Genomic DNA, 24,323 nt, shown 5'->3' with positions numbered 1-24,323 from the left:
GTGGAGTCAGTGCCTACGTGTAATTCCTGACACCACTCCTCTGGCTGACTTGGTGAGCTGTCACTGAATGGGTGGGCTGAAGCAATGGTGGATGCTGCTGTTTGGATAGCATGTGTATCTACTGAGAACAGCTTATCAATGGTGGCAAATCGGAGCAGCTTAATCTCTTGCTCTCCGCAGTTCAACACTCTCATGGGCACTCTTCCCTTCCATATTAATGAATAAAACTATGATGTAAATAGCATATAGATACCCCACAAATGCAGATAAAAGTAGGTTATGGGAAAAGGGGGAAGAGAGAAACAGGAAAATAGTGGAATAAAGTATACCTTCCAGGTGGGAGAGGAAATGGCAGCACAGCCAGTGGAGGTGAAGCAAGGGGAGCCTGCAACTAAAGAGTTGAGAGCGTTATCACATGGTGACTGAGCCTGATTGTAACGGGAGCATAGAGGTGCCGATCCTGTCTTACCTGCGTTGGTGTAGAAGTGGGTGTCCTGTGGTGGAGTCAGCTATGTGCAGTGGTGGCCGTGGGTTCTTTTATGTGCGACCGTAGTAATAGCTGCGCCCACTTCCTGTATGGGAGTGGAATGCAGTGAGGGTAATGGAACGCACGCCTGCGCATTTGTGTTTAACGTCGCGCATGTGCAGAACGGAGAAAAGGCTGCGCTCACTTCCTAATGAAAGGGAGTGAGACGCATCTGGGAAGGGAAGGGAAAAGATTAGGGTTTGGGGATGATGAAAGGGCTTTCTACGGGCAAGGATGGCAAAGGGTGGCAGTGACGGAAAGTCAGGCAGCCTGTCCTGTCCTGTCCTGTCCGTCCGTCTTTTTGTATCATGAATTGGAAAGACTGCAAGGGGGAGGGGAGGTGCTTGTGTCCAAAAGGAGGAGTTATTCAGATTCATTGCAGTGGGCGGCGGCTGCAAAAAGCACCATTCTTCTTGTTTTTGCTCTGCAAAACAGCCTTTTCAAGGGTTGGCTTGGGTGACAAAATGTCTTCTGTAGGCGTGGGTTTGTCTCCCTCTCCCTAAGATGTGTCCGGTATAGGCCAGGGTGCCACTCAAGGCCGTAACCAATTCGGGTTATAGCTTCTCGGCCTTTTGGCTAAGATCAAGTGTAGTTTCGGAGGACGCTACCTTGGTCGGTACTGGAAGGTGCCTGGGATTGCACGTCTGCCGGCCTTGAGGAAGTGTGTGCGCCTTCTGGTGACACATAGCCCTCTTGTGCCTGGACGGTTCCCAGGCAACGGGAGGCGATCACCTTTGTTATTTTGAAGTCCTACTGATAAACAGAAAAAAAAAAAAATTAAATCTGTTCTTATCAGTTTAATATCTGATATGTCCCCTCTCTGGGGACCATATATTAAATGGATTTTTAGAACAAGGAGATGGAAAAAATCTTGCTCTGTCCACTGCACGCATTGACCTGGTATTGCAGTACCTCCAGGACCGGTGCACCCCTTCTTAACCCAGTTTCCAAAAGCAGAACTCAATTCACCTGATTCAAATGAGCCCCATTAGTTAATTGAAAGAAAGCAAAAACTTTATATGCACCTCAATTTGGCCAATTCACTTTTCACACTTTCACCCTTTTTTTTATCTTTCACACCTTTTACTTGCTTTATTGATGCAAAAAGCTGTGCCAAATAGCAAACTCATCTCCACTCAACTTGACCAACTCTGCTATGTCCCGTGCAGTATCTTATTCTCAGTCTTATCTAGATCATTTGCAATTGAATAGAATAGATCCCTTTTGGCTGCTTATGACTGTGTAAAATATGTAGTTTTACTGGGCTGGGATGAGAGAATCCATTGAAGCATGGTGTAGGGATTGTGGTTCCTGTGTGCTAAGAAGAGAGGCTGGCACCAGCCAGAAAGCCCCATTGCAGCCAATAATCACTTAATAACTTTTTCAACTTGTCATCATATGGGAGGCCTTCCATTCCTTGTAGTAGTCTAGTTGCCCACCTTTGAACTGACTCTAACTTCTGAATGTCCTTATTAAAATGTGGAGCCCAAAACTGGTTCCCATATTCCAGATGTAGCCTTACAAGTGATTTATAGAGGTGTAACAATACGTTGGGATCACGGGATCTAATCTCCCTTTTTATACACCCTAAAATCTTGTCCCAAGCAGCATTCCATCAGCCTCTGGAAGGTTCCTGGCGCATTGCACAGCTCGAAGGGCATGCTTTTGAACTCGCAGAGACCCATAGGGGTGGCGAAGGCGGTCTTCTCCCGGTCTGCCTCAGCAACGGACACTTGCCAATAGTGACTAGTGAGATCAAGGGTAGAAAAATAATTTGCAGTTCTCAATGCAGCTAGCGATTCCTCAATACGGGGAGTGGTGCCGTCCTTCTTTTTTAACAGGATCAACAGAGCTGCCCAAAGGCTACAACTGTCACAAATAACCCCAGCCGCCTTCATGTTGCTCAACATGTACTTGGTACACTGGCAATGTGAAGGTGGTATTGGCTTATAGCTCTCTTTGATGGGTGGGTGTGCACCTGTGGGGATGTGGTGTTGGACCCCTTTTATTCCCCCAAAATCTAGCGGGCTTCCCACCGGTAACCCGCTCCCCAGCTTGGATGGATGCTGAGGGAGCCCCTTTTGCCCGCAGGCTCTGGCCCTGGGAACTGTAGCCTTGGCGGTGACTGTGCTTCCCTCTACGGTGTGAGCTGTTGCCTTCAATCGGGTCTTGACTGCTGGGAAACCCTGGAGGTTCCTGTCGCTAACGGATTTGACCGGTTTTACGGCGACTCCTAGCCTGGTCGGGGTCCGTAGGCCCTGCCGGATGGTGCTGGCTTCTCTTCACTCCCCGATCTGGTACCGGCGGGCCACCGCCCATCCCCGGTCCGTACGGTTCACTCCAATCAGCCTCTCCTGCAGAAGGTCACCACCGTCTGCCAACCTTGCTGAGTGCCCGGGCCACACACCCGGACACGGTCAGTCTCCTCTCCTCTTCACTTCTCTAACTCCAAAACTGATCTCTAATCTGACTCCTTTTCCCGCCTCCAGGACTGTGAACTCCTCGGTGGGTGGGATCAACCGCCTGGCCCACCCCCTGGTGTGGACATCAGCCCCTGGAGGAAGGCAACTAGGATTTGTGTTTAGCTTCGGTGTGCCTAGCCGGAGTGTAGAGTGTGTTGGTGTAGTACCTGTGACGACCTGGCTTGTCCAGGGCGCCCATGTGGGGTGTTGGCAGTGTATTTGCGCCTGCGTTCAAAGGTTTGCTGAATGGATAACTGAACGCTGCGCTGGGACAAGGACGTGCTTGATGATGGTGTTATTTCTGAGTAGGCAACTGCAGGTGCAGGACCGGAGGAGGCTTGTTCGCAGGCAGCATGGACAGGGGATTGGCTCGCATGCACAACCAGCGAAGACGTAGCAGTGACATTAGCAAGCACTGCTCCTCGACTCTGTTGTACTTCCCACAAAGTCGGGTGCTTGGCTGACATGTGCCTGATCATGCTGGTGGTGGTCAGGCTGCTAGTTTTGGTACCCCTGCTGATGCTGGCACGGCAGGTGTTGCAAATGGCCTTTTTAGAATCATCTGGATCCAACTTAAAAAACTGCCAGACTCGGGAAGACCTAACATTTGTACAGGCACCTTGTGTCGTGTTGTTGTTCCGGGGAACGGTTGCCTGACTTCTGCCTGGAGCCACCACCCTGCTTCTTACTGCCTGTTGGGATGCTACGCCTCCCTCCCCCTGTGCACTGCTGTCCTCGCTCTGCATATCCTCCTGCCAGGTTGGGTCAGTTACTGGATCATCCACCACGTCGTCTTCCTCTTCCGCACCCTGCTCCTCCTCCTGACTTCCTGACAATTGTGTCTCATCATCGTCCACCCCTTGTTGAGACACGTTGCCAACTTCGTGAGAACGTGGCTGCTCAAATATTTAGCCATCTGTACATACGATCTCCTCATGACCCACTTCAACATGAGCTGGCGAGAGGCCAGAATGTGCGAATGGAAATGTGAACAGCTCTTCCGAGTGTCCAAGTGTGGGATCATTAATGTCCGAGGACGTGTACTCAGCCTTGTGGTAGGAAGGAGGATCAGGTTCTGAAATGTGCGGTGCAGTATCACGGCTACTGACACTTGACCGTGTGGAAGACAGAGTGTTTGTGGTGGTGCCAATCTGACTGGAAGCATTATCCGCTATCCAACTAACAACCTGTTGACACTGGTCTTGGTTCAAGAGCGGTGTACTGCTGCGGTCCCCAAGAATTTGGGACAGGATGTGCGAGCGACTAGATGTGGCCCTTTGTTGTGGCAAAATTAGAGCTTGCCCACGACCTCGGCCTCTGCCTGCACCACCATCACGTCCACTTCCTTGTTCCTTGCCAACGCCCTTGCGCATTTTGCAATGCTGTGCTGACGTGTATTCACTAGACTTGGGCGTTATATCAAAGTTTGTGCAAATTGTGCACCTGTACGCTGCCACCGACAGGCACACACGTGCGGTTTTTAAATGCAAGCACGGACGCACTAAGAACCTAACAGGTTTTAGGAGCAAACATTAATGACGAGAACTCTGACACTATCAGCCACTGCTGACTGACGTGTATTATACACTACACTTGTGCGTTATATAATAGTTTGGTAAAAACGCACACAAGTGCACCTGTACGCTGCCACCGACAGGCACACACGTGCGGTTTTTAAATGCAAGCACGGACGCACTAAGAACCTAACACAGGTTTTAGGAGCAAAAATTAATGACGAGAACTCTGACACTATCAGCCACTGCTGACTGACGTGTATTATACACTACACTTGTGCGTTATATAATAGTTTGGTAAAAACGCACACAAGTGCACCTGTACGCTGCCACCGACAGGCACACACGTGCGGTTTTTAAATGCAAGCACGGACGCACTAAGAACCTAACACAGGTTTTAGGAGCAAAAATTAATGACGAGAACTCTGACACTATCAGCCACTGCTGACTGACGTGTATTATACACTACACTTGTGCGTTATATAATAGTTTGGTAAAAACGCACACAAGTGCACCTGTACGCTGCCACCGACAGGCACACACGTGCGGTTTTTAAATGCAAGCACGGACGCACTAAGAACCTAACACAGGTTTTAGGAGCAAAAATTAATGACGAGAACTCTGACACTATCAGCCACTGCTGACTGACGTGTATTATACACTACACTTGTGCGTTATATAATAGTTTGGTAAAAACGCACACAAGTGCACCTGTACGCTGCCACCGACAGGCACACACGTGCGGTTTTTAAATGCAAGCACGGACGCACTAAGAACCTAACAGGTTTTAGGAGCGACAATTGCTGAGAAGTCTGACACTATCAGGACTGTTTTAGACTGTGTACACCAGCCCCAGATATGATGAAGGCTGGTATACGGTCACCACTAGGAATGGCTATATACCCTGCCTGCCTGCCTGCCTGCCTGCCTGTATACTGCTACAATAGTCCTGACAAGGACTCTTTTGGTCACTAGCCTGTATTCCAACCTGGCTATACCCTGCCTGTATACAGCAACAATAGTCCTGAGAAGGACTCTGCTACTGTACTCCGACCTGGCTATACCCTGCCTGCCTGTATACAACTAGAATAGTCCTGAGAAGGACTTTTGGTCACACTGTTTGCAGCCCTGCTACGGAAATAGCTATAAAGGGCCGCAAACCTTTCCCTGAAGCAGCGACCCTCTCCCTGCACTGACTGTCTGGATAGCTGTGAGCAGAGCACAGCGCGCCCACCGGTATAAAGGCTCGGTCACGCTGTGCAGGCCGGCCAATCACTGCAATTCCACAACTAACAGGGCTGTGGCATTGCAGTGGTCTGCCAGCCAATCCCTGCATGAGGGCTGGCTCTCAAAAGAGCGCCAACATGCAGGGATGAAGACCACGAGTACAGCACGAGTATCGCGAGATTACTCGGTCCCCGTCGAGTAGACCGAGTACAGTGATACTCGTGCGAGTACCGAGTAGTAACAAGCATGCTCGCTCATCACTATTTATTAGTAAAATGGCTTACACTCCCCTTTTTTCCACTTTTTTCTTCACTACTTTTATAAAGAAATTTTTCCTTTCTTTATTCTTAATGCAATTTTATATAGCAACACCACCATTTTTTGCCACGAACATAATTTTTCTTGTCCGTCATCCCGTTCACCCTTACAGGGTTGTGGACAGATGCACTTGTCACTACACTTCTAAGACTCAATACAGGGTCTGGAGCTCAATGCTCCCTTTTTGTTTTTTTTTTCTTCTTTTTTTTCTTTTTTTCATTTTGTCCTTCTTCTTCTTCTTTTTCTGATTTTTGTCTCAAAAAGCTGATGAAATTTGAAACACTATACCCCAGTGATTTTATAAATGTTTCTCAATATATCACTTGAGAACTTTTATGGCCGGTATTGTAACAGTTGACCATCCCGGCAGTATTTGAAATACAGCAGTCAGTCCTCTGACGTAGCTCCATATGTGTATATATAGAGGTTCTTCCTCCTTTGATTGCATACTGTTCTTTTTTTGCCCTGATGAAGGAGACAGTGATCTCTGAAACACATTGACCGGAAAAAAGAATAAAGAGATGAAATAATTAACATCAGTTTCCTTTGGTGACAGCGCGGCACGCACCCGATTTTCCTCCTATACGTTATTGCTCTTCTACTAGGGGCTGCGGCTGTCGCCATTTGTAACGTGCATTTAGGGGTTGTGACTGGCACAACCTTAATAGGTGAGTGCAACTACTATTAATTATTTGTTACCTTACCAGGTAAGACCCTAATTTGTGCGTCTGCTCCAGAGTTATTTCCCTGATTATTAATATCTGACAGGCAGTGATTGATCCTGCATTCTCACCTTCCTCTCTGTTGCACATTCTTATTGTTCCTATATGCTCTCTATTTCCATCAGACTTTTTTTGTCCTTCGGTGGGGCTCTAACATATGTGCACCATTTATTATTTATTTTTATGGATTCCTTTCTTTTTTCATGCTAGCGTTCATTATGCAGTAGTCATTCATGATATATCTTATATTTGTGAATCCATTAGGGCTCTATATGTCTGGTGCATCACATTGGGTCTTTTCAGTGCACAATAGGCACCTTTTTCTGTTATGCTCTGCTGCCACCTTATGGACATCCTATCAGTGATGCCAGAAAAAAATGGACATGTCTCCGTGCAGCAATCACGGACACGCGGGTACGCCGCACGGAGACACGTGCAGTGAAAAATCACTGATGTGTGAGCAGACCCATTCATTATAATGGATCTGCGTATCTCAGTGATTCTGTTATGTTTAAAAAAAAGCACAAACGTACCAGAATCACTGACGTGTGAAACAGGCCTTATAGTGTTTTGATTTATGTATGTATTATACAACTTCTGTGGATCTTGTATGAGTGACTTTTCTTCATTTTATTGGATTGTTTTAAAATATTGAAATAAAGTCACGCTTCCTATGCATCCTTTTGTATTCTGATTGGCTACTATAATACAGTTTTTAGGCACTGAGATCGATACCAGAGGCATGGTCTTCCGCTTACCAGAGGATAAGCTCAAAAGGCTAAGGGACATAATAGAAGGGTTTAGTGCTGTTAAGAAGGTGGCATTAAGATAAATGAAATATATCTTCTCGGTCTTCTCGTTTTCTTGCTGAGCTGTGCCAATGGACAGAGTTTTTTCTAGACATTTGCTATTGGAAACTCAGGGAACCAAAGCTCCTGGATAGAGTTGAGCGCGGTTCGTGGTTCGTGGTTCTCCAGTTCTAGGCTCGAGTGATTTTGGGGCATGTTCTAGATCGAACTAGAACTCGAGTTTTTTGCAAAAGCTCGATAGTTCTAGAAACGTTCGAGAACGGTTCTAGCAGCCAAAAAACAGCTAAATCATAGCTTGGTTTCTGCTGTAATAGTGTAAGTCACTCTGTGAATCAAACTATTATCACATTTCAGTGTATAGTGTGCGTGAACAGCGCCTTCAGATCACTGCTGTTTCTATAATGGCGATCGCCATTTTTTTTTTTTTTTTCTTGTCTTCCTTCCCTAAGTGCGCGCGTCTTGTGGGGCGGGCCAGCATGTCAGCCAATCACAGACACACACACAGCTAAGTTGACTTTGAGCCAGAGAAGCAACGGCATGTGTGATAGGATCTGCATGTCACATGTCCCTGCATTATAAAACCGGACATTTTCTTCACGGACGCCATTATCTGCCTTCTGCGTCTTTGGTGTCAGACATCACTGTCGCAGCTCCGTCCTCCTGAGTCCTATAGCCGATACAGCTGTATGCGCTGCATACACAGCGTTAGACAGCATAGGGAGAGCACTTTATAGCAGTCCTTTTAAGGACTCAAACCGGCAGGGTCAGAGAGCCATAGGTGACAGGTCCTGCAAACAGCAACAGCATCTGTGTAGCCAAGGTCAGGGATTTCCTCCCTGCATTTCACCATTAGGAGGGAATAGAAAGGCAGGCTTCCATTCCTCTACCCAGAGCACCACAATCCTGCCACTGTACCCTCCTATCCTCTGCACACTCCAACTCATTATAACTAAGCCATTATACTAGCAAACACTCAGTGTACCTAGTGGCATCCTATCTGTGGCTATTGGACTTTGCTATAGTCCCACTAGTGCAAAGACATTTGCAGAGCACGTCTGCCTGCATTGCACACTCCAACTTTTTTAAACTAAGCAATTTTACTAGCAAACACTCAGTGTACCTAGTGGCATCCTATACGTGGCTATTGGACTTTGCTATAGTCCCACTAGTGCCAAGACATTTGCAGAGCGCATCTGCCTGCGTTGCACACTCCAACTAATTTTAACTTAGCCATTATACTAGCAAACACTCAGTGTACCTAGTGGCATCCTATACGTGGCTATTGGACTTTGCTATAGTCCCACTAGTGCCAAGACATTTGCAGAGCGCATCTGCCTGCGTTGCACACTCCAACTAATTATAAGTAAGCCATTATACTAGCAAACACTCAGTGTACCTAGTGGCATCCTATCTGTGGCTATTGGACTTTGCTATAGTCCCACTAGTGCAAAGACATTTGCAGAGCACGTCTGCCTGCATTGCACACTCCAACTTTTTTAAACTAAGCAATTTTACTAGCAAACACTCAGTGTACCTAGTGGCATCCTATACGTGGCTATTGGACTTTGCTATAGTCCCACTAGTGCCAAGACATTTGCAGAGCGCATCTGCCTGCGTTGCACACTCCAACTAATTATAAGTAAGCCATTATACTAGCAAACACTCAGTGTACCTAGTGGCATCCTATCTGTGGCTATTGGACTTTGCTATAGTCCCACTAGTGCCAAGACATTTGCAGAGCGCATCTGCCTGCGTTGCACACTCCAACTAATTATAAGTAAGCCATTATACTAGCAAACACTCAGTGTACCTAGTGGCATCCTATACGTGGCTATTGGACCTTGCTATAGTCCCACTAGTGCCAAGACATTTGCAGAGCGCATCTGCCTGCGTTGCACACTCCAACTAATTATAAGTAAGCCATTATACTAGCAAACACTCAGTGTACCTAGTGGCATCCTATACGTGGCTATTGGACCTTGCTATAGTCCCACTAGTGCCAAGACATTTGCAGAGCGCATCTGCCTGCGTTGCACACTCCAACTAATTATAAGTAAGCCATTATTATAATTATTATTATTATTTATTATTATAGCGCCATTTATTCCATGGCGCTTTACAAGTGAAAGGGTATACGTACAACAATCATTAACAGTACATAACAGACTGGTACAGGAGGAGAGAGGACCCTGCCCGCGAGGGCTTACAGTCTACAGGGAATGGGTGATGGTACAATAGGTGAGGACAGAGCTGGTTGCGCAGTGGTCTACTGGACTGAGGGCTGTTGTAGGTTATAGGCTTGTTGGAAGAGGTGGGTCTTGAGGTTCCTCTTGAAGCTTTCCACGGTAGGGGAGAGTCTGATGTGCTGAGGTAGAGCATTCCAAAGTATGGGGGATGCACGGGAGAAATCTTGTACGCGATTGTGGGAAGAGAAGATAAGGGAGGAGCAGAGAAGGAGATCTTGTGAGGATCTGAGGTTGCGTGCAGGTAGGTACCGGGAGACTAGGTCACAGATGTAGGGAGGAGACAGGTTGTGCATGGCTTTGTATGTCATGGTTAGTGTTTTGAACTGGAGTCGTTGGGTGATGGGAAGCCAGTGAAGGGATTGGCAGAGTGGCGAGGCTGGGGAGTAGCGAGGGGAGAGGTGGATTAAGCGGGCCGCAGAGTTTAGGATAGATTGGAGGGGTGCAAGAGTGTTGGAAGGGAGGCCAGAGAGCAGGAGGTTGCAGTAGTCGAGGCGGGAGATGATGAGGGCATGCACTAATGTTTTTGCTGATTCTTGGTTAAGGAAAGCACGGATCCGGGAGATGTTTTTGAGTTGTAATCGGCATGAGGTGAAGAGGGCTTGGATGTGTGGCTTGAAGGATAGAGCAGAGTCGAGGGTCACTCCAAGGCAACGAGCTTGTGAGACTGGGGAGAGTAAGCAACCATCGAGTTTGATGGAAAGGCTTGTTGGAGGAGATGAGTGAGGAGGAGGAAAGACAATGAATTCTGTTTTGTCCATGTTAAGTTTTAGGAATCGCACAGAGAAGAAGGATGAAATAGCAGACAGACATTGTGGGATTCTGGTTAGTAGAGAGGTAATGTCAGGTCCATTATACTAGCAAACACTCAGTGTACCTAGTGGCATCCTATCTGTGGCTATTGGACTTTGCTATAGTCCCACTAGTGCCAAGACATTTGCAGAGCGCATCTGCCTGCGTTGCACACTCCAACTAATTATAAGTAAGCCATTATACTAGCAAACACTCAGTGTACCTAGTGGCATCCTATACGTGGCTATTGGACCTTGCTATAGTCCCACTAGTGCCAAGACATTTGCAGAGCGCATCTGCCTGCGTTGCACACTCCAACTAATTATAAGTAAGCCATTATACTAGCAAACACTCAGTGTACCTAGTGGCATCCTATACGTGGCTATTGGACCTTGCTATAGTCCCACTAGTGCCAAGACATTTGCAGAGCGCATCTGCCTGCGTTGCACACTCCAACTAATTATAAGTAAGCCATTATTATTATTATTATTTATTATTATAGCGCCATTTATTCCATGGCGCTTTACAAGTGAAAGGGTATACGTACAACAATCATTAACAGTACATAACAGACTGGTACAGGAGGAGAGAGGACCCTGCCCGCGAGGGCTTACAGTCTACAGGGAATGGGTGATGGTACAATAGGTGAGGACAGAGCTGGTTGCGCAGTGGTCTACTGGACTGAGGGCTGTTGTAGGTTATAGGCTTGTTGGAAGAGGTGGGTCTTGAGGTTCCTCTTGAAGCTTTCCACGGTAGGGGAGAGTCTGATGTGCTGAGGTAGAGCATTCCAAAGTATGGGGGATGCACGGGAGAAATCTTGTACGCGATTGTGGGAAGAGGAGATAAGGGAGGAGCAGAGAAGGAGATCTTGTGAGGATCTGAGGTTGCGTGCAGGTAGGTACCGGGAGACTAGGTCACAGATGTAGGGAGGAGACAGGTTGTGCATGGCTTTGTATGTCATGGTTAGTGTTTTGAACTGGAGTCGTTGGGTGATGGGAAGCCAGTGAAGGGATTGGCAGAGTGGCGAGGCTGGGGAGTAGCGAGGGGAGAGGTGGATTAAGCGGGCCGCAGAGTTTAGGATAGATTGGAGGGGTGCAAGAGTGTTGGAAGGGAGGCCAGAGAGCAGGAGGTTGCAGTAGTCGAGGCGGGAGATGATGAGGGCATGCACTAATGTTTTTGCTGATTCTTGGTTAAGGAAAGCACGGATCCGGGAGATGTTTTTGAGTTGTAATCGGCATGAGGTGAAGAGGGCTTGGATGTGTGGCTTGAAGGATAGAGCAGAGTCGAGGGTCACTCCAAGGCAACGAGCTTGTGAGACTGGGGAGAGTAAGCAACCATCGAGTTTGATGGAAAGGCTTGTTGGAGGAGATGAGTGAGGAGGAGGAAAGACAATGAATTCTGTTTTGTCCATGTTAAGTTTTAGGAATCGCACAGAGAAGAAGGATGAAATAGCAGACAGACATTGTGGGATTCTGGTTAGTAGAGAGGTAATGTCAGGTCCATTATACTAGCAAACACTCAGTGTACCTAGTGGCATCCTATCTGTGGCTATTGGACTTTGCTATAGTCCCACTAGTGCCAAGACATTTGCAGAGCGCATCTGCCTGCGTTGCACACTCCAACTAATTATAAGTAAGCCATTATACTAGCAAACACTCAGTGTACCTAGTGGCATCCTATACGTGGCTATTGGACCTTGCTATAGTCCCACTAGTGCCAAGACATTTGCAGAGCGCATCTGCCTGCGTTGCACACTCCAACTAATTATAAGTAAGCCATTATACTAGCAAACACTCAGTGTACCTAGTGGCATCCTATACGTGGCTATTGGACTTTGCTATAGTCCCACTAGTGCCAAGACATTAGCAGAGCGCATCTGCCTGCGTTGCACACTCCAAGTAATTATAAGTAAGCCATTATACTAGCAAACACTCAGTGTACCTAGTGGCATCCTATACGTGGCTATTGGACTTTGCTATAGTCCCACTAGTGCCAAGACATTTGCAGAGCGCATCTGCCTGCGTTGCACACTCCAACTAATTATAAGTAAGCCATTATACTAGCAAACACTCAGTGTACCTAGTGGCATCCTATACGTGGCTATTGGACTTTGCTATAGTCCCACTAGTGCAAAGACATTTGCAGAGCACGTCTGCCTGCATTGCACACTCCAACTTTTTTAAACTAAGCAATTTTACTAGCAAACACTCAGTGTACCTAGTGGCATCCTATACGTGGCTATTGGACTTTGCTATAGTCCCACTAGTGCCAAGACATTTGCAGAGCGCATCTGCCTGCGTTGCACACTCCAACTAATTTTAACTTAACCATTATACTAGCAAACACTCAGTGTACCTAGTGGCATCCTATACGTGGCTATTGGACTTTGCTATAGTCCCACTAGTGCCAAGACATTTGCAGAGCGCATCTGCCTGCGTTGCACACTCCAACTAATTATAAGTAAGCCATTATACTAGCAAACACTCAGTGTACCTAGTGGCATCCTATACGTGGCTATTGGACCTTGCTATAGTCCCACTAGTGCCAAGACATTTGCAGAGCGCATCTGCCTGCGTTGCACACTCCAAGTAATTATAAGTAAGCCATTATACTAGCAAACACTCAGTGTACCTAGTGGCATCCTATACGTGGCTATTGGACTTTGCTATAGTCCCACTAGTGCCAAGACATTTGCAGAGCGCATCTGCCTGCGTTGCACACTCCAACTAATTATAAGTAAGCCATTATACTAGCAAACACTCAGTGTACCTAGTGGCATCCTATACGTGGCTATTGGACCTTGCTATAGTCCCACTAGTGCCAAGACATTTGCAGAGCGCATCTGCCTGCGTTGCACACTCCAACTAATTATAAGTAAGCCATTATACTAGCAAACACTCAGTGTACCTAGTGGCATCCTATCTGTGGCTATTGGACTTTGCTATAGTCCCACTAGTGCCAAGACATTTGCAGAGCGCATCTGCCTGCGTTGCACACTCCAACTAATTATAAGTAAGCCATTATACTAGCAAACACTCAGTGTACCTAGTGGCATCCTATACGTGGCTATTGGACTTTGCTATAGTCCCACTAGTGCCAAGACATTTGCAGAGCGCATCTGCCTGCGTTGCACACTCCAACTAATTATAAGTAAGCCATTATACTAGCAAACACTCAGTGTACCTAGTGGCATCCTATACGTGGCTATTGGACTTTGCTATAGTCCCACTAGTGCCAAGACATTTGCAGAGCGCATCTGCCTGCGTTGCACACTCCAACTAATTTTAACTTAGCCATTATACTAGCAAACACTCAGTGTACCTAGTGGCATCCTATACGTGGCTATTGGACTTTGCTATAGTCCCACTAGTGCCAAGACATTTGCAGAGCGCATCTGCCTGCGTTGCACACTCCAACTAATTATAAGTAAGCCATTATACTAGCAAACACTCAGTGTACCTAGTGGCATCCTATACGTGGCTATTGGACTTTGCTATAGTCCCACTAGTGCCAAGACATTTGCAGAGCGCATCTGCCTGCGTTGCACACTCCAACTAATTTTAACTTAGCCATTATACTAGCAAACACTCAGTGTACCTAGTGGCATCCTATACGTGGCTATTGGACTTTGCTATAGTCCCACTAGTGCAAAGACATTTGCAGAGCACGTCTGCCTGCATTGCACACTCCAACTTTTTTAAACTAAGCAATTTTACTAGCAAACACTCAGTGTACCTAGTGGCATCCTATACGTGGCTATTGGACTTTGCTATAGTCCCACTAGTGCCAAGACATTTGCAGAGCGCATCTGCCTGCGTTGCACACTCCAACTAATTATAAGTAAGCCATTATACTAGCAAACACTCAGTGTACCTAGTGGCATCCTATCTGTGGCTATTGGACTTTGCTATAGTCCCACTAGTGCCAAGACATTTGCAGAGCGCATCTGCCTGCGTTGCACACTCCAACTAATTATAAGTAAGCCATTATACTAGCAAACACTCAGTGTACCTAGTGGCATCCTATACGTGGCTATTGGACCTTGCTATAGTCCCACTAGTGCCAAGACATTTGCAGAGCGCATCTGCCTGCGTTGCACACTCCAACTAATTATAAGTAAGCCATTATACTAGCAAACACTCAGTGTACCTAGTGGCATCCTATACGTGGCTATTGGACCTTGCTATAGTCCCACTAGTGCCAAGACATTTGCAGAGCGCATCTGCCTGCGTTGCACACTCCAACTCATTATAACTAAGTTGCATTGTCAGGGATATTTATTCTTTATTATTCTGCTGTTAATAAAGCTAGACCACCACTGCAATCTTCACCACCTCTCAATTTTTACTACCACATTTTCAGTCCACAATCTTGTCGCAATCAACATGAGTGGCAAAATGACAGATGCTGGTGGAAAGGGGAAGAGGCGTGGTGGAAAAGGCAAAAAAGGTTTTGTCTGTGGGGAAAGTGCAGCAGCACTGAATACACGTTCAGAGACAACGCTGGCAGCTGGACACGACAAAATCTCCAAGGCGTAACTGGAGAGCTCTGGCCATTTTTCTAGGTTTGAAGCCCAAAAGGAGCAAGGCTCCAGTTGCACAGCCATGGCATCGATGTTCATTTGGAGATACTCCTGTATCATCCTCTCCAGCCGTTGAGTATGTGTCAGACTTGTTGTCTCTGGTGGCCTTGCAAAAGAGGGTCTAAAAAAATTATGAAAAGATTCCATAAAATTGCTGTTACCGGCACCAGATACGGTCCTACTGGTACGGGTAGACTGTTGAAGATGACGAGACCGTCCCATGTTTGTCAAGTTACAACTGGGAGATTCCCTACCTGCACGGTTGTTTGGTGGAAAAGCCGAGCTAAGATCGAGTAACAGCTTCTGCTGATACTCCTGCATACGTGCGTCCCTTTCTATGGCTGGAATTATGTCACAAAATTTGGACTTGTACCGGGGATCTAATAGTGTGGCAATCCAGTAGTCATCATCACTTCTAATTTTGACAATACGACTGTCATGTTGGAGGTAGTGCAACAAAAAGGCACTCATGTGTCTTGCGCAGCCATGCGGACCAAGTCCACGCTGTGTTTGTGGCATAGAGGTGCTACCCGTTCTTTCTTCCTCTGACATCTCCCCCCAACCTCTTTCAACTGAAATTTGACCAAGGTCTCCCTCATCCGCTGAGTCTTCCATGTCCATGGACAGTTCGTCCTCCATTTCTTCATGTTCTCCTGCACCTTGCTCAACATTTCGCCTGCTACTATGCGCCCTTGTCGATCCCTGTTCCCCATGGTCCCATGCCTGCTGCGTTGGTGATGATGAACGTCTGGACCTTGGTGATGTTGTTGTCCCTTGCGCATATGAATCCTCCTGTAGTTCCTCCCCTTCATGTTGTCCCACCCCCTGACTCCGAATAGTGTTTAGCGTGTGCTCCAGCATGTAAATGACTGGAATCGTCATGCTGATAATGGCATTGTCAGAGCTAAACATATTCGTCGCCATGTCGAAACTGTGCAGAAGGGTGCATAGGTCCTTGATCTGAGACCACTCCATCAGGGTGATCTGCCCCACCTCTGCATCTCGTTGGCCCAGGCTATACGTCATGACGTATTGCACCAGGGCTCTGCGGTGCTGCCACAGTCGCTGTAACATGTGGAGAGTTGAATTCCAGCGTGTCGCCACATCGCATTTCAGGCGATGAACCGGCAGGCCGAAAGACTTCTGGAGCGATGCAAGTCGCTCTGCTGCGGCGCTTGAACGGCGGAAGTGAGCTGACAGTTTTCGTGCCCTGTTCAGAAGGCCATCTAGGCCGGGATAGTGTGTTAAAAATTGCTGGACGACAAGGTTCAACACGTGAGCCATACAAGGTACGTGTGTCACAATGCCCAGGCGAAGTGCCGCACCCAGGTTTGCAGCATTGTCGCACACGGCCTTACCAGGCTGCAGGTTGAGTGGAGACAACCATTTATTAAACTCGGACCGCAGAGCTGACCACAACTCCTCAGCTGTGTGACTCTTATTCCCAAGACATGTCAAGCTAAAGACCGCCTGATGCCGTTACGCTCTGCTGCCAGCATAGTAATGAGGCGTGCGTGATTCCTTCTGCGCAGTGAGAACGCTGGTGGCCTGACCAGGCAGGCTTGGGGCGGAGGTGGAGGACCCAGATGAGGTGGAGGATGCAGAAGCTGTGGCGGAACTTGGACAGACAGAGGATTGACACACAAGTCGTGGGGACGGCAAGACTTGTGCAGCAGACCCTTCACCATCTATCACCATAGTTACCCAGTGCCCAGTCAGCGACATGTAACGTCCCTGTCCATGCTTACTGGTCCAAGTATCGGTGGTGAAATGCTCCCGTTCACACACAGAGTTTCTCAAGGAAGCGGTGATGTTGTGTGCGACATGCTGGTGTAGCACGGGCACACCTTTCTTAGAGAAGTAGTGGCGACTAGGCATCTGGTACTGGGGCACAGCGACAGACATAAGGTCTCTAAAATCCTGTGTGTCCACTAGGCGGAAAGGCAGCATTTCGGTAGCCAACAGCTTACAGAGGGATAGAGTCAACCTCTTAGCTTTGTCATGGGTCGGAGGAAGTGGCCTTTTATTTGACCACATCTGAGGGACAGAGATCTGGCTGCTGTGTGTAGACGGTGTTGAGTAGGGTGTCCCTGGAAAAATGCAGGTTTGTGAGGAAAGTGCAGGCGGAGACATGATGTTGCCTTCATCCAACGTTGGTGCTATCGATGTCTGAGAGAGCTGTACACACTCACTTGTTTCCCCTTCCAAACCAACTGACGACCTTACAAGCAAACTGCCTGTTGCGGTTACAGTGGTGGAAGTTTGGCGTGGAAAAACAGGTGTGACAGCTGTCCCCACAGTCCTAGAAGATGAAGAGCGCGCGGATGCACTGGAAGGGGCGGGCGGTGGATGGTTCGCTCTTGCAGCATTGCAGCACAGTGAGCTTCCCACCGGGACCTATGATATTTATTCATGTGACGATTCATGGAAGAAGTTGTCAAACTGCTGAGGTTTTGACCTCTACTAAGAGAATCATGACAAATTTTACATATCACATGATTTGGGCGATCTTTTTCTATGTCAAAAAAGGACCAGGCTAGGCAAGGCTTAGAGGCCATGCGACCTGTTGATCCACCCCGAATAATGCTCATAGGCAGAGTGGTGGCTGAGGATGCAGTTGTAGACGTGCTACCAGTGCTCCGACTCTGTCCAGGAAGGCGCAAGGTAACTTCGTCGTCGGTTGCATCCTCCTCCACCGCCTCTGTTGACCTCCTCGAGTGCCTGACTGGGGGTTGACAGTAGGTGGGATCTAGAACTTCATCATCAATTGTTGTGTTTGCACTCCCCTCCCCCTCAGACCGAGCCTCTTCTTGCCCTGACCGAATATTTAAGTTGTCATCCCAATCGGGTATCTGCGTCTCATCTTCATCAGTATGTTCCTCATTGTCTATAACCACAGGTGTTACAGTTTGTGACAAAGGGTCAACATTATGCTCAGAAACTTGGTCCTCACGGCCTGAATCAGAGTCACAAAGGTTCTGGGCATCACTGCAGACCATTTCCTGTTCTGTACTCACTGTAGCTTGGGAGCAGACCTCTGATTCCCAGGCTATAGTGTGACTGAACAGCTCTGCAGACTCAGCCATCTCAGTTCCACCATACTGTGCAGGGCTGATGGAGACTTCAGAGCTGGGAGAAATCAAGTGTGATTGGGATGACAACTCAGAGGACTGGTGTTTTTTGGATGCGGTACTTGAAGTGGCTGAGAGGGCACTTGTTGGACCACTTGAGATCCATTCAAGCATTTTCCTTTTTTGCCCATCATCTACCTTTCTTCCTGTTGTTCGTGTCCGTAAAAAAGGGAGCACATCGGATTGTCCACGGTAAGTAGTAGACATCTTACTTTTGCTGGTAGATGGTCTATCTTCAGCAGATGATAATGGAGCTTTGCCACTTTCCCCACAGACAAAACCTTTTTTGCCTTTTCCACCACGCCTCTTCCCCTTTCCACCAGCATCTGTCATTTTGCCACTCATGTTGATTGCGACAAGATTGTGGACTGAAAATGTGGTAGTAAAAATTGAGAGGTGGTGAAGATTGCAGTGGTGGTCTAGCTTTATTAACAGCAGAATAATAAAGAATAAATATCCCTGACAATGCAACTTAGTTATAATGAGTTGGAGTGTGCAACGCAGGCAGATGCGCTCTGCAAATGTCTTGGCACTAGTGGGACTATAGCAAAGTCCAATAGCCACGTATAGGATGCCACTAGGTACACTGAGTGTTTGCTAGTATAATGGCTAAGTTAAAATTAGTTGGAGTGTGCAACGCAGGCAGATGCGCTCTGCAAATGTCTTGGCACTAGTGGGACTATAGCAAAGTCCAATAGCCACGTATAGGATGCCACTAGGTACACTGAGTGTTTGCTAGTATAATGGCTTACTTATAATTAGTTGGAGTGTGCAACGCAGGCAGATGCGCTCTGCAAATGTCTTGGCACTAGTGGGACTATAGCAAAGTCCAATAGCCACGTATAGGATGCCACTAGGTACACTGAGTGTTTGCTAGTATAATGGCTTACTTATAATTAGTTGGAGTGTGCAACGCAGGCAGATGCGCTCTGCAAATGTCTTGGCACTAGTGGGACTATAGCAAAGTCCAATAGCCACAGATAGGATGCCACTAGGTACACTGAGTATTTGCTAGTATAATGGCTTACTTATAATTAGTTGGAGTGTGCAACGCAGGCAGATGCGCTCTGCAAATGTCTTGGCACTAGTGGGACTATAGCAAGGTCCAATAGCCACGTATAGGATGCCACTAGGTACACTGAGTGTTTGCTAGTATAATGGCTTACTTATAATTAGTTGGAGTGTGCAACGCAGGCAGATGCGCTCTGCAAATGTCTTGGCACTAGTGGGACTATAGCAAAGTCCAATAGCCACGTATAGGATGCCACTAGGTACACTGAGTGTTTGCTAGTATAATGGCTTACTTATAATTAGTTGGAGTGTGCAACGCAGGCAGATGCGCTCTGCAAATGTCTTGGCACTAGTGGGACTATAGCAAGGTCCAATAGCCACGTATAGGATGCCACTAGGTACACTGAGTGTTTGCTAGTATAATGGCTTACTTATAATTAGTTGGAGTGTGCAACGCAGGCAGATGCGCTCTGCAAATGTCTTGGCACTAGTGGGACTATAGCAAAGTCCAATAGCCACGTATAGGATGCCACTAGGTACACTGAGTGTTTGCTAGTATAATGGCTAAGTTAAAATTAGTTGGAGTGTGCAACGCAGGCAGATGCGCTCTGCAAATGTCTTGGCACTAGTGGGACTATAGCAAAGTCCAATAGCCACGTATAGGATGCCACTAGGTACACTGAGTGTTTGCTAGTAAAATTGCTTAGTTTAAAAAAGTTGGAGTGTGCAATGCAGGCAGACGTGCTCTGCAAATGTCTTGGCACTAGTGGGACTATAGCAAGGTCCAATAGCCACGTATAGGATGCCACTAGGTACACTGAGTGTTTGCTAGTATAATGGCTTACTTATAATTAGTTGGAGTGTGCAACGCAGGCAGATGCGCTCTGCAAATGTCTTGGCACTAGTGGGACTATAGCAAAGTCCAATAGCCACGTATAGGATGCCACTAGGTACACTGAGTGTTTGCTAGTATAATGGCTTACTTATAATTAGTTGGAGTGTGCAACGCAGGCAGATGCGCTCTGCAAATGTCTTGGCACTAGTGGGACTATAGCAAGGTCCAATAGCCACGTATAGGATGCCACTAGGTACACTGAGTGTTTGCTAGTATAATGGCTTACTTATAATTAGTTGGAGTGTGCAACGCAGGCAGATGCGCTCTGCAAATGTCTTGGCACTAGTGGGACTATAGCAAAGTCCAATAGCCACGTATAGGATGCCACTAGGTACACTGAGTGTTTGCTAGTATAATGGCTAAGTTAAAATTAGTTGGAGTGTGCAACGCAGGCAGATGCGCTCTGCAAATGTCTTGGCACTAGTGGGACTATAGCAAAGTCCAATAGCCACGTATAGGATGCCACTAGGTACACTGAGTGTTTGCTAGTAAAATTGCTTAGTTTAAAAAAGTTGGAGTGTGCAATGCAGGCAGACGTGCTCTGCAAATGTCTTTGCACTAGTGGGACTATAGCAAAGTCCAATAGCCACAGATAGGATGCCACTAGGTACACTGAGTTTTTGCTAGTATAATGGCTTACTTATAATTAGTTGGAGTGTGCAACGCAGGCAGATGCGCTCTGCAAATGTCTTGGCACTAGTGGGACTATAGCAAGGTCCAATAGCCACGTATAGGATGCCACTAGGTACACTGAGTGTTTGCTAGTATAATGGCTTACTTATAATTAGTTGGAGTGTGCAACGCAGGCAGATGCGCTCTGCAAATGTCTTGGCACTAGTGGGACTATAGCAAGGTCCAATAGCCACGTATAGGATGCCACTAGGTACACTGAGTGTTTGCTAGTATAATGGCTTACTTATAATTAGTTGGAGTGTGCAACGCAGGCAGATGCGCTCTGCAAATGTCTTGGCACTAGTGGGGACTATAGCAAGGTCCAATAGCCACGTATAGGATGCCACTAGGTACACTGAGTGTTTGCTAGTATAATGGCTTACTTATAATTAGTTGGAGTGTGCAACGCAGGCAGATGCGCTCTGCAAATGTCTTGGCACTAGTGGGACTATAGCAAGGTCCAATAGCCACGAATAGGATGCCACTAGGTACACTGAGTGTTTGCTAGTATATATGGCAAAATTATAGATGGAAAGGGAGAAGGGGAGGGGGGGAGAGAGGAGGCTGTAATTGACTACAAGGGTATGAGTTATGAGTGATCATAGGGATAGTGTTACATAAGTGGAAATACCTATGGAGGACCGGATGTGTAAGCGCATACCTTATACAAACCTATAGAGTGCTGATGGGTGAGAGTGTGATGTTAGATATAAGACATCCTATAGTGAATAGTGAGCCGTAATCAAGTGCAACAGGGATATTTCACGTGACTATGGGAACATGGAAGGTAAAGAAAGGGGAGAAAAAACTGTTAGACAAGGTAATCAGACATAATGTAACCAGTTGATCAGACATGACAAACATGACAAATAAAAAACAAGGAAGAATGGAACTCCATACATAGTGGAACCATATATAGTGTGAACACGAAAAAGAACCGGGCGTTAGAAAAAATGTGCACGGCCCAATGAATCAAGTCGGTTCTTCATATTCATGGTTTAAGCCCTTGGGTTCCAACGTGCCCAGAGTATATATCCAGAAAGATTCCCTTTCTTTGAGCTTCCTAATTCTATTGCCTCCTCTGCGTATGGCTGGGACATGTTCGATGACTTGGAATCTTAATTGGGCCACTGTGTGATTATGCGTCACAAAATGGTGTGGGACTGGTAATAGAATCTGCTTACAATGTATTGTTGACTTGTGCTTAGCACAAAAAAAGGGAATCTTTCTGGATATGTACTCTGGACACATTAAAACCCAAGGGCTTAAACCGTGAATATGAAGTACAGACTTGATTCATTGGGCCGTGCACCATGTCACCATGTGTGCAATTGCATTGTGTTAAATAATGGGTTTACGGCGACAACTGCATAGCCAGTATATAATGATTGGAGCGAAGATAGGTCAAAAACATATTATGAATTTATTCAGATAAGAGTTGGAGGGTTACAGTCATTAGAGAAAAATAACTATCTTGGCTTGAGTTAATAGATGGAGACAGATAGAAAAAAAATAACAGTTCATATCTCTTACATCGCTGTATTGTGTAAGTCGTCTCGGGATGGTCTGTAGATGGTCTGGTCGGATGGGTCCGTCTTTCTCCTGTCACCTTCTGCCTCTCCCTCCTTCTCCCTCTACCTTTGAAGTGTGGGCTTCTTTTATAACCCAAAACCCCTCCTCTGGATTGTCCTTATCTCTTTACATGGTAACACAAAAACTACCTATCCTTAATTTAGGTTTAGCATTACATCATGTCACGTGGTACATTTTACCCGCGAAATAAGTGTACTTGCGCACTAGAGACCTGTAACAAAACCTACTTCAGTCTTATTTATAATTCCTTTGAAGCTCGCTGAGCTTTGACCTCAGTGTAACAGTAACTTACAGTAAAACGTTTCTCATAGCTATTTCAGCTCATAGCCCAACATTCTAAACAATATATAGCACTACTTTGACAACTTTGACAAACAACGTCAGATGGCTTTGATGGACGACTAACAGATGAGTTTGGTTCTTACCATCTCAAACTCTTGGTTTAGCATTTTCCAACACACAGGCATCCTTAAAGGGATGGGCGAAATATACATATATTTATGAATATATGTAATCCAGTCTATGAATCAATCTCCATAAACTCACTATTTTACAGTCCCCCCTTATATGGACGTTTGATGAACCCCGGGAAACCCTAACTCAATCGTGTCATCATTCGTATCACATACATTCTTGTTGGAAATTCTAGACCAATATTTGACTTGATAAACCAATCTGCAACTTTCTGTCAAAAAGTCATCTTGCGATTTAACATTCCTCTAAGAATGTTATCTTCCTTTTTCATTTCTATTTTTATGTTCCTATATATCTTCTGAATTCTACACATCACAAAAACTTGATATATAATACACATCAAAACTAATAAAAATATGATTATGATGGGATTAAATAAAACATTACCAACCGCTGACTGAAAAGATGACTTAGACCAGGAATGTACAGATGTACTAAAACTCTTCCACCAAGTTCTACCTGACATTCCATTCCATTCGTGTTCAATATCACTTAATTCACCTTGTTCATGTCTGAATATAATTTCTGCTTCCTTTAACTGTTTCGTTAATAAATCTAACAAACCCTTGTCTTTCTTTATTTCACTTGTCCACATAACCCAAGGAAAATCATTTATCTGTGATAAATTGAATTGTATGGGAAATGCCGTTAAGTTTCTCTTTCCTATAGAAGTGATATTAAAACTTCCTTCCTTCTTTGAAAGAGATCTCACATCTCCTTCTATACAATACAAACCCATAGGTAGGTTTTCCTTATGTACACAAGCAGAATAGTAAACAGAAACCTTCTCTTTCTCAGACATGACCTGAAAACATATCTTAGTTGGACTTACTGGAGTCACCAGATCATGTAGTGTCTGTACAGTCTCTATTCTCGCATGACAAGAAGAATGATTATGAAAACATGAATGATAAATCACCTTATCCTGTCCAGGTAAACACATCACCTTAGAAACAAAATGCAAACATGAAGAAATGTCTACTTGTTCAGTGTTCACTCCATCAAATGCAAAATCTGTGTACTGCAGTTGATAGAACACTTGTTGTGTGTTGCTCACAGGTATACCCAAAACTGTAACAGGAACAATAGTTCCTTCTCTTCCAATCACCGGGATTAGCGATGTGCCAACACAAATGTTTCGTTCACATCCTAACCACTTATTTACCCACAAATCCGTATGATTCAATGCAAAATCATACTCTACAGGTAAATTTCGCAGTATTCCCAGTGGAGTAATTCCACTCTGTAAAGCTTGTGCAATCAGCTTCAAATTAGAAGAGTACTCTACCTGTATCTCCAGGCACGCTTTAGCCACTTGTGTTTCGTGTGTGCTTTCCACGAGAGCTAATGTA

At 46.1% G+C, this 24,323-nt stretch overlaps 1 pseudogene; it reads left to right on the top strand.

Annotated features, from left to right (window-relative positions):
* Positions 1 to 1,253: 1,253 nt before the first annotated feature.
* On the top strand, positions 1,254 to 1,460 carry LOC142259367 (U2 spliceosomal RNA; annotated as a pseudogene).
* The last annotated feature ends 22,863 nt before the right edge of the window (positions 1,461 to 24,323 follow it).

This window comes from Anomaloglossus baeobatrachus (genome assembly GCF_048569485.1).
Source record: "Anomaloglossus baeobatrachus isolate aAnoBae1 chromosome 7 unlocalized genomic scaffold, aAnoBae1.hap1 SUPER_7_unloc_1, whole genome shotgun sequence".
NCBI classification, from domain to species: domain Eukaryota; kingdom Metazoa; phylum Chordata; class Amphibia; order Anura; family Aromobatidae; genus Anomaloglossus; species Anomaloglossus baeobatrachus.
Note: the sequence above shows the minus strand (reverse complement) of the source record. Positions and strands in the feature narration are given on the sequence as shown.